Here is a 10,662-nt window from a genome sequence, read left to right as displayed (position 1 = left end):
ATTTAAGATATATATAATACATTTTTATATGTGCTCCTTAAGTACACATGCACTACTTCTCTAATACCACTAAAGAAACATAGATAGGGGCCTCCCTGGTGGCGCAAGGGGTTAAGCACCTCACTATGAAGCAATCCGCAGCCTCTGCAGCACGAGTTCGATCCCCGCTGGTCAGAGAGCAACCCACATGGTGAGACTGACCTCTCCTGTCTCATCCGCTGTGTCTCGTCCCCTGTCTCCCTCAACAGTGTATTTCAGTCAGTCTGCCTGTTCTGTTTCCTGCTGTCTCTGGTGAATCCTCTCACCCTCCCACACTTCTGGCCTGTACCCCAAGCTCTTGTATGTATAAACAAATAAATCTTTTTTTTAAAAAAAGAAAGACACATAGATAGAAGTTTAGGTATAGGTATAGTTATGTATGTAGACAAATAGTTACAAGCTTTAAGAGTTCATAAATTGATTTTTAACTTCAAAATTTAGGCTTTTATAATAGTCACCTTGTTCTTTCTATAGTAAAACTATTGAGTTTGCCATTTTAAATTTATTCCTCTAAAAGGAATTAGGGCTTCTGGACCTTGTTTTCTCTTTAACATTACTTGGCCTGATTCTTATCTGCATTATTAATGTTCATCTTTCATCAAGGATGGTGAAAAAATGTCTAGGTCAGCAGTATATCCTTGCAGTCATGGAAAACACAAATTTCTAAAGCCAAACAGATTGTTCCTTTGATAAACCTCAGTGGTAAGTGCAGTCGTTCGTCCTACCTCAGGGAAAATTTCTATTGAATTATATTGACTGATAATCTGAAACAGGTGAGATGCTCAAGCAAGTTACAGTAACTATAAGATTGTGAACATACAAATATTTAAGGGCTAAATGATATGAATTATGGAAAATGATTAAAGTACATAGAAATACTTCTTCCAGAGAAAAGAGTGAAGAGGACATCATTCAAATGCAGCAAGGTTGTCCTATTTGCAATGGTTTAGGACTTGCTAAAGTAAAATTCATTAGGCAGTTAATTGCATGAAAGTTAGAATGAAACTAATCAGTTTGTCTTACAGCTTTATGACACTCTTCCCCCACACCAAAACCTGGGTATTTCCATGACATTCTCACCAGATGCCTTACTTGTCCAAATCATGCCTCTATTCCTTAAATGTCTAAGGGTAACTTCAAGATGATGGGCTCCAAGTGTTCAGGTTTATTATATAAACTCTCTTGCTTCTCAACATCTTAGAGGTTTTTCTTATTTATTTTTAAACTCATCTAACTCTATAAAGGTATTAGGGCAATATTTTAAAATACAGTTTTAAGTACCACCTCAAATTAGATCAGAATCACCAGAAAAGTCTGTAGTGTTGTACTGATAGAATGAGAAGAAAACTTTAGGAAAGTTTTATTATCTGGCAAACCTTGGCTTAGTAATAAGTAGCTTGGTAAGATTCAAAATCTTTGGGAACTTATCATGATTATAATTTTGATTATAATTTTCAATCAATAAAATACTCAGAAGTCAGAATGTGCTGACACCACCAAATAGCACTCCTGAGTTGCAAAGCTTGATTTTGGGCTTTATTATGCCCCAAGATTTCCCAGTAAGATCGGCTAATTTAAATAGAACAAAAGTGCTTACTCCTCAGCATTTGCATTTTGATCTTCTAAAACAAAACATGTCCTGACATTAGAAACACTTCAGCTCATACACAGCTTTATAGAAATTAAGAACAGTCCCCATTTTGTTCTCTAGAGTGAAACAGTTCTGCACAGGGATAAAGGATTTAAACAAACAGGCTGGTTCTTTGCACATTTTTGTGCACAGTCATCAGAGTAAGTGAGGGTTCAGTTATTGATACAAACTACTACTCTCAGGAATTATCACAGAAAAGGATTCAATTGCAGGCCAGTGACAAGATTTGAAGATTATGGAATCTTTTTTCTACTCAAATAATATTATAATAAACATAAGAATTAAAAATCCATGATGGAGAACAGGACCTGGATTCATAGGTGCTTGCATCAGCTCTATAAACATTGTTGAAATCTGTTATGGTGTTTTCAATTGGGCTATAGAAATAATACATGTCCATTAATTAAGAAAAAAAACAGAAGTGTATGGAAAGGTAGAAAATATTATTTCATGCTCCTCTTAGGACAGTTTCTTAAATAACTGACAGAACTGCTTTATAAATATTCAAACAAATTCTTCATTTGTTATTATAAACAAAATATTTTCATGCTATTCTGTAACTTGACCTTTCACTGAATGTGTATTGGATATATTTCCATTTGGCACATATACATCTACCTCTATATAGTGTTCCGTTCTATAGATCTAATTAACCACTTATTGATGGATACATAGATTTTTCCAGTTTTGCTCTATAGCTAGCAAGACTGTAATGGGTATCTTTCCCCCTATATTTTAATGAAATTTGTGAGTATTTTTGTTGGATAAATGAAACTGGGTAGTGTAGATCAAAGACATTCATATTTTCCATTTTTATATTACAGTGGAATTAATAGGCATTTCTCCTTGAAACAGGAATCAACAAATACTCTAACTTTTCATCTCTAAAACATTTCTTCTGAGACAAATAGTTCTATAGCCATAACATTTCTCAGGACAGGAATCATGTCCAGCTCATAGGGTGTATATAGAACAGTACTTGCATAGTGTTTTTTCAAAAAGTTTAATATAAGAACAATGTACCAACTTGTATATATGTTGCAAACTGCACTGTAAGCATCCTTCACAACATGTTGAAAGTTAGGACCAAAATCATAAAGTTAGTAATACTAATAATAATGCTTTTTTTCAGGGCCTCCCCAGTGGCGCAATGGTTGAGCACTGGGCTGCGAAGCTGCCTGCAGCCTCCGCAGCTCTGGCTGGATCCCCAGCCAACTGGCCCACATGGCCCGCAGACCTCTCCTGCTGCAACCGCTGCTCCCCTCAGCAATGTACTTCATCAGCCTGCCTGTTCTGCTTCTGGCTCTGGTGAATTTTCTCACCCTCCTGCGCTTCTGACTGTACCCAGTGCTTGTATAAATAAATAAATCATTTTTATTTATTTATTTATTTATTTTTGGTGGGACTCTCGCCGGCAGCCGGGGAACGAACCGGCACTGCAGAGGCTGGGGGCAGCCTCGCTGCCCAGCGCTCAACCACTGCACCACCAGGGGAGGCCCTAAGTAAATAATTTTTTTTTTAATTCTTTTTTTTTAAGATTTATTTATTTATTTATACAGGCACTGGGTACAGTCAGAAGCGGGGGAGGGTGAGAGAATTCACCAGAGTCAGAGCAGGCAGAAGGACCGAGGTACACTGCTAAGGGGAGCAGCGGGCGGCAGGAGAGGTCTGCGCGCCATGTGGGACCCTCTTCCGGTGGCCGGGGAGCAGCCGGGGATCGAACCAGTGCTGGAGAGGCTGCAGGCAGCTTTGCAACCCAGTGCTCAACCGCTGCGCCACCGGGGAGGCCCCCGTTTTTTTTTTGTTTGTTTGTTTGTTTTCCTTCCATTTAACCCAACACACCGCGGCAAGCACTTCAGTGTCATCTTTCAGATGCTAGGAGCTTCTGGATATCACATTATTATTCTAAAAATGCCTGACCAGGACCACACTGGTGGCCTAGGGGTTAAGTCTCAGCATTATTACCATTGCTAGGGCCTCAGTTCAATCCCCAGCCAGAGAGGTAACATACATGGTGCAGCAGACCTCTCCTGTCTTGCCTGCTGCTCTCTATAGCAGTGTGTAGATACACCTGCTCTGCTCCCCACTATCTCTGGTGAATCCTCTCACACCCCCATAGCTCTGGCTTGCACCCCAGTTCTTCTATGCATAAATAAATAAATCTTTAAAAAGTGGCTAACAAGAATGAAAATGAAGAGTTATGACAAATGCTATTAGTCTACTTCATGCTATGCAATTCTTACCTATGTTGTGATTGGTAAAGAAAATTTTAATTACTTACGATCAAACTAAACTTAAAAGAAGCACATCATTCCACAATACAGTTTTTATTTTAAAATATGAAAAAAGATTGCCACATTTATTTCTAAAATAGAAATAAACATATTTATTTCTATAAATATTTCTATAAATATTTATTTCTATATATTTTTTAAGATTTATTTATTTATGCATACAAGAGCTGGGGTACAGGCCAGAGATGTGGCGGGGGCAGGATGAGAGGATTCACCAGAGACAGAGTGGGGTACAGAACAGGCAGACTGACTGAAATACACTGCTGAGGGGAGCAGCAGGCGAGACAGGAGAGGTCTGCTTCGCCATGTGGGTTTCTCCCTGGCCAGCGGGGATCAAACTCATGCTGCAGAAGATGCAGATTGCTTCATAGTGCGGTGCTTAAGCCCTTGCGTCACCAAGGAGGTCCTCCCTATTATTTTTTATTATAATATCAAAACATGATTACTGAAACAAAATCAGTACTACAAAATTTCATAGCAGAAAAGAAGCCCAAAGACAAACATTCCTAAAACTTGGTGTATATTTTTTTATGAGTTATTACTACATGTAACATTGAATTACAAACACTTATTTAGGGCCTCCCTGGTGGCACAAGGGGTTAAGCACCGCACTATGAAGCAGCACGAGTTCGATCCCAGGCCGGCCAAAGAGAGACCCACATGGCGAAGCAGACCTCTCCAGTCTCGCCCGCTGCTCCCCTCAGCAGTGTATTTCAGTCAGTCTGCCTGTTCTGTACCCCACTTTGTCTCTGGTGAATCTTGTCATCTACCTGCATCTCTGGGCTGTACCCCAGCTCTTGTATGCATAAATAAATCTTAAAAAAGAAATAAATAAAATAAAAACACTTATTTAATCTTTCCAACTTTCCATGCTACATTGCTGAATCACTCTTCCAGAGACCTGATAAAAGCTATAACACTTTCAACTCATTATTTAAATTTCCTGAACATTGAATTTTCCTTTACAAAGTGAAAGGTTTGGAACACATGAATTTTCAACATCCACTCCAGTTTCAAAACATTATTTTTCTGAGAGAAAGCCAATTTCTGGTGGCATAAAACAATAAATTACAGCAATTAACATTATATTAAGTAAACTTCACATTAGTTTCCTAGACTTTTAATATAAAAACCATTTCCCATGAGAAGGAATAGTTATTACACACTGAGCCTGATGTAATAACTGTGTGGCTGAGTAAATGTCATAGACATTGCCGAAGGTCACTCAGATCTTAGGACTCTGTGGAAGTGCCTTCCTTTCTGCTGTGGGAGATTCCATTTCACCAGGATGCTTGCATCCCGGACTCTATTGCCACTCTGAAATAGTACCTAACTCTGAATTACACTGACAAGTCTATTCTCCTTGATGTCTGAATTGTAATTTCGCAATGAATTATTGGATTTCAGGAACTGTTATGTTTGGGTGCAAATCTTGATATCCATAGTTTGGGGATAAATTTCTGTCTGGCCCTACACTAATTTAGTCTCAGAAGTCATTGTGACTGTCCCCCTCCCACTGTATTATATATCGCTATGAATTTCAATTACAAAGAAACTAAGACTTCCTAAAGAGCTCTTCACTAAATCCTGACATCTCCAAATGGTGCAATTGTTACAGGGCAACCCCGATATAAAATTGGTTGCCTGACTGTGGGTCCTCACCAGCGCGCTTTAAAGAGAACTATTAATACTCAACTGCAGGTGCACCCAAAAGGTTTAATAAAAGGTCTGTTTACAAGGGAAGGGGAAATGAGGAAATGTACAACTCAGGGAGAAAAGAGGGAAATAAAGTGTTAAATGTGTCCTACCTGTTCCAACAACATGGAATCCCAAATGGCACTCTGAGAGCTGGCAGTGAGCCAAGAGCCGAGAAGCCAACAGAGCCCCCAAGACTCACGTGTCTGGTTTTATACCAAACCCAGCTGCTTATCTCCACCCTCAGGTCCCAGCAACGTTCCCTTTGGTGGTGATGGGATTTGTCTTTCCCGATGTCTTGATAGCTTTGGTCTGGGGTGGGGGTGGAGTCCACAAAGCCTGTGTGGAATTAGCTCAGAACATCCTTCCCCTCTAACACAATCACTTTATTTTGCTAGACTAAGGCAGCAATGAGCACAGAATTCAGGTTGCTGGGAGTATCCATTACACTTTGATAATGAAGCAAGTTTAGTCAAAAATAGTCATAATATATTTTAACATTTTTATGAAAGCAATGATTTTCTTTTTCATAACTAAAGAGCAGGTTTATTAGAAAAGGGATAGGATGGCAAAAGACACTTGTATAGACACAAGCAGGCAAGAAGAGCTGCCCCAAAAGGGACAGGTTTGCTGAGAGAGGCCTCCATGGTTGCAGGCAGGCGGCATTGAGGAGAGCCGCCTCTACTGAGGGAGGTCAGTGAAGAGAAGTCCCGGTATGGTACAGGTAATGGGCAGGCAGGAAGCTGCTGCCCTGCAGGAGAGAGTTGGCAAAAGGAAGCATCTGCATAGTCACAGGTGGGCAGACATGATTTTCAAAGCATGGCCCCCAGATCAGTGGCTTCTTCTTACTTGGGAATGTGTTAAAAATTCAGATTGAGCTAAACTGAACTAAATCCTATGTAAGTGAAAACCCAGAAATATGTGTTTTACCAAGCAAGTGGAAACCCAGCAATCTGTGTTTTACCAAGCCCTTTAAGTGATTTTTTTAAAGAAGATTTATATATTTACGTATACAAGAACCGGGATACAGGCCAGAGGTGTGGGGGTATGAGAGGATTCACCAGAGACAGAGTGGGGAACAGAACAGGCAGATCAACTGAAACACACTGCTGAGGGGAGCAGTGGGTGAGTCAGGGGAGGTCTGCTGTGCCATGTGGGTAGCTCCCTGGCCAGGAATCGAATGTGTGCTGCAGTGGCCTTGGATAGCTTCATAGGTAGCGTCTTAACCCCTTGTGCCACCAGGGAAGCCCCCTTTAAGTGATTCTATTGTATGCTCAAGTTTAAGAACCATTGCTCTAAAGCAATCTTTGTTTTATGCATGAGACAACAATGCCCCCAGTGGCCAAAAATACATATACTATTTAAAAAATTAAGTGTGTGTGCATGTGTGTGTACTCATACACTGTATTTAAAATAATTATTGAGGATAATTTTTAATATTTTAGTAGGTTTGAAATTCAGTCCCCAAATTCACATGTATAAGAAATTTCTATTATTTATTTTTCTATTTTGTCATTTATTTATACAAATAAATAGCGGTATGCTGTTATTTTATTAAATTTCTATTATTTCTTCTTTCACATCTAATAAAATCAAAGCTGAGACTCACTCTCACTGGATTGCCAGGAAATTAATTCTCAGTCAGTATGACAACATCCTTCTTTGCCTAGAATCAACCAGAATCCAAGAAACTTACATGGTGTTCAGAAAACGGAGAAGTTTCTTGATTCTCCAGTCCATCATAGCTTGTGATGACATCCCAATTGTCCAAATAAAACTGGACCTCTGAGGTCTATATCCTAGACACAGCTCTGTGGACACAACATGCAACCCCCTGTCTGAAATTTTGCCCGCAACTGGGCGCAACACCATAGACCACAGATCAGGGGGCTGATTCCAGATGATTACAGGACCTTACTGCTTTATGTTCCTGTGTCTGTTTCTGGTGACTATGCCTCCCTCTCTTGCCTCAGAGACGCTGGCTCATGTGACTAGCAGCTCCATTTTAGGCAGTTCAGTTCTAAAGGCTTTAGCTTCTGCCTTGCACAAAAATTCTAATGGCCTAGTTGTCTATATGAAACAAGGTGAAGTGAAAATATGAAGGGCAATAAAAAAATAGCATCTCCAAAACATTCTCTGGTGATGAGTTTAAGCAGGTTAATTATACGCTTCAACTTTTCTGTATGTTTGAAAATTCTCAAAATTAAACACTGGGAATAAAACATAGACTGCCACACATAAGCCAGCTGTAAATGGGGTAATGAGCAGGGACCCCACGATGTGAGTTCCAACTGTTTTAATTCAGTCAATTCAGACAAGTGGTAGGACTGATGAGGAGGATTCAGTCCGTTAGAAACCAGGAGTGGAATGTGTGGGGAAAAAAAACCATGACTACTGTCTGGGGAAACAGAAATGCAGCATCTGAATGAGAAAGGTTCTCTTCCTGTGAGGGAGACAATTCAGAGCACTAAAGGGTGGCGCAAATACCAAGGACATCACTGTGATACTCTGACAAACTTCTGGCTTGATTTCTTACAAAGAAGTCAACGAGAGAAGGCAGAATAAAAAGTGTTTAAGCAAGCACGTTGGAACCCCAAACAGGAAAGGGGCAATTTGGTGAAATAGAGGCTCTATATAGTGGCTACTAACACAGATGCTGAAATGGATGCTGGGAAGGGAGCGGTTGACTGAAAAGGCAGATCAGTGAGAAAAAATTACATTCTACATACCCAAAGAAGACCACACTCTCTGCATCACCTCAAGTCTACTGGGCATGAAGTTGCTTTATTTTCGCAAACACAACATTTTACATTAGCATGGATTGCCTCTAAGGAGTGCTCGTGGCTACGTGGAAACACTGCATAAACAAAGTTACCAAGAATCAGACAATTAGAAAGCTAAGTCCTTATTTTGTTCTACCTTAAGATGAAAATTAGAAAGGATTTCTGGTTTCTGGCTATTACATACCCAGAAATAACAATGTCTGGGAAGATCTGAAATGTGAAGTTGATATTGGTTAAAATATTTAGATGTGAATTTGGACCTGCATAAGTAAGAGCTGAAGTAATGTACTGTTTATCTTAATAATACCTTACGCAGATGTTATCATTATTAGTGACAGTCATCACTATTTGTTCTTATTCTGTCAACCAGAAAAAAAAAATATTATTTAAAGGAGTGGAAGGAAAGGCAGATGGCACCTTGTCAAAATGTTCTATATATCATAGTTATAAACATTTAAATAATTCATTATTTCTATTTCAATATAACAGACTTTTGAAATATATTTTTCTGTCTTCTCTCTTTCGCTTTTGCTTAGATGAAATGTCAAGACATAGCCAAGAAAAATAACTCTCCTGTTAAGTCTCTGTCCGGTATTTAAACAGAAAAACTTTCAGGTGATCAAGAAGTAAATTTCATGTTATCATAAGTTCTTAGCATCAGATATATGACAGGCCCAGGTATTTTAAAAGAAAAACCAAAGTATACAAGGGTCTAAAAAAAAGTCCATTGTAGGAATTGTGAGAACCTTAATAAATACAACAAATCTTCAAAACACAGGGCTTAGAAATAATTAGAATTTGTTCATGCATTACAAAGCACTGAGTGGAATTACATTAAAATCAATGTCAACTAGAATGTAAGTTCCATGAAGGCAAGGAGTTTGTTTGCTGCTGAATCTACACAACCTTAACATTGATTAGCACTTTGTGGATTTGCTCAGTCTTATTTGTTAAATGGATCAAAATGTACACTATTTAAAAATTGCATGTGGAAGAGAAAACAAGCAATGGAAGATGAACTTCAGAACCTACTCACTAAAAATTTAGTGAAAGGACTATATAGCAAATGTAAATTTCACTTTATTCTTGATACATTAATCCCTAAAATCTTTGCAGAGAACAGTCTCTTCGTTAATTACATTATCTAAAACAGCTTTAAAGCTGTTTCTACTTATAATTTATTCATTTCCTTTTATGGATAGTTAAATGTTCAATGTCTATCCATATTACCAGACTTAATGCTAGGAGGGTAAGGACAGAATTTTGTTCTCTCCCATAGGCACATAGGTGAAAGAACGAATGAATGAATGAGTGATAAAATAAAACATTATTAGAACTTACATTGCTTCCTTTTTTCCTTGGTGTTGATGGAGGATAAGAATAGAAAAACTGGAAAGGAGGCACCACGACATCAGAAACCTGGCTCACACAATGCCAAGAGCTGGAGGTTGGGGTAGAAGTGATTAACATAGCCTTTAACCCAACTACAGGGGCTAAATATCCTTAGGCGCCAAGGCACAGACCCAAGCAAAGTGTCAAACTGCTGTTAGTGTCTTAGGGTGCAGACCATAGGGAAAGATATGGAGATTGAGGGCCACTGTAGAATCTCCAGTCCCTTTCAAACAGTTATCCAAAATCAACTGCAAAACAAAGCACTCCACAAAAGAGTGAGCCCCTCCCAAAGAGAAGATGACAATCTCTGCCTGGCGGGCAGCAGCAGTCCTTCTGTCCACCTATGTCAAAGCAGATGCTTCATCTCACCAATTCTCTCTTCAGCTAATCAGTAAAAATATGGAATCTTGGTTAGTTTACCTCTCAGGAAATGAGAAATAAAGGAGGCTGGACAATAATACCTAAAGTTCTTTCCAATGCCCAGAATTATGATATATGTTTTATTTTTTGGTCTACTTTCTTTTGTCTTCACTGGAACTACCTTTTTCTAAGCATTTTCTTTTAACTTCTTGAATATGTGATAAAATGTAAATGCAAAGGCAACTTTGAATCACATTAACTAAATTAAGAGAGGCTTCCCTGGTGGCACAAGGGGTTAAGACGCAACCTATGAAGCTGTGGGCAGCCTCTGCAGCACAAGTTCCATCCTCTGCAGGCCAGGGAGCGACCCACATGGTGCAGCAGACCTCTCCTGACTCACCTGCTGCCCGCTACTCCCCTCAGCAGTGTATTTCAGTCAATCTGCCTG

This window comes from Talpa europaea (assembly GCF_964194135.1).
Source record: "Talpa europaea genome assembly, chromosome: 1".
NCBI classification, from domain to species: domain Eukaryota; kingdom Metazoa; phylum Chordata; class Mammalia; order Eulipotyphla; family Talpidae; genus Talpa; species Talpa europaea.
Note: the sequence above shows the minus strand (reverse complement) of the source record.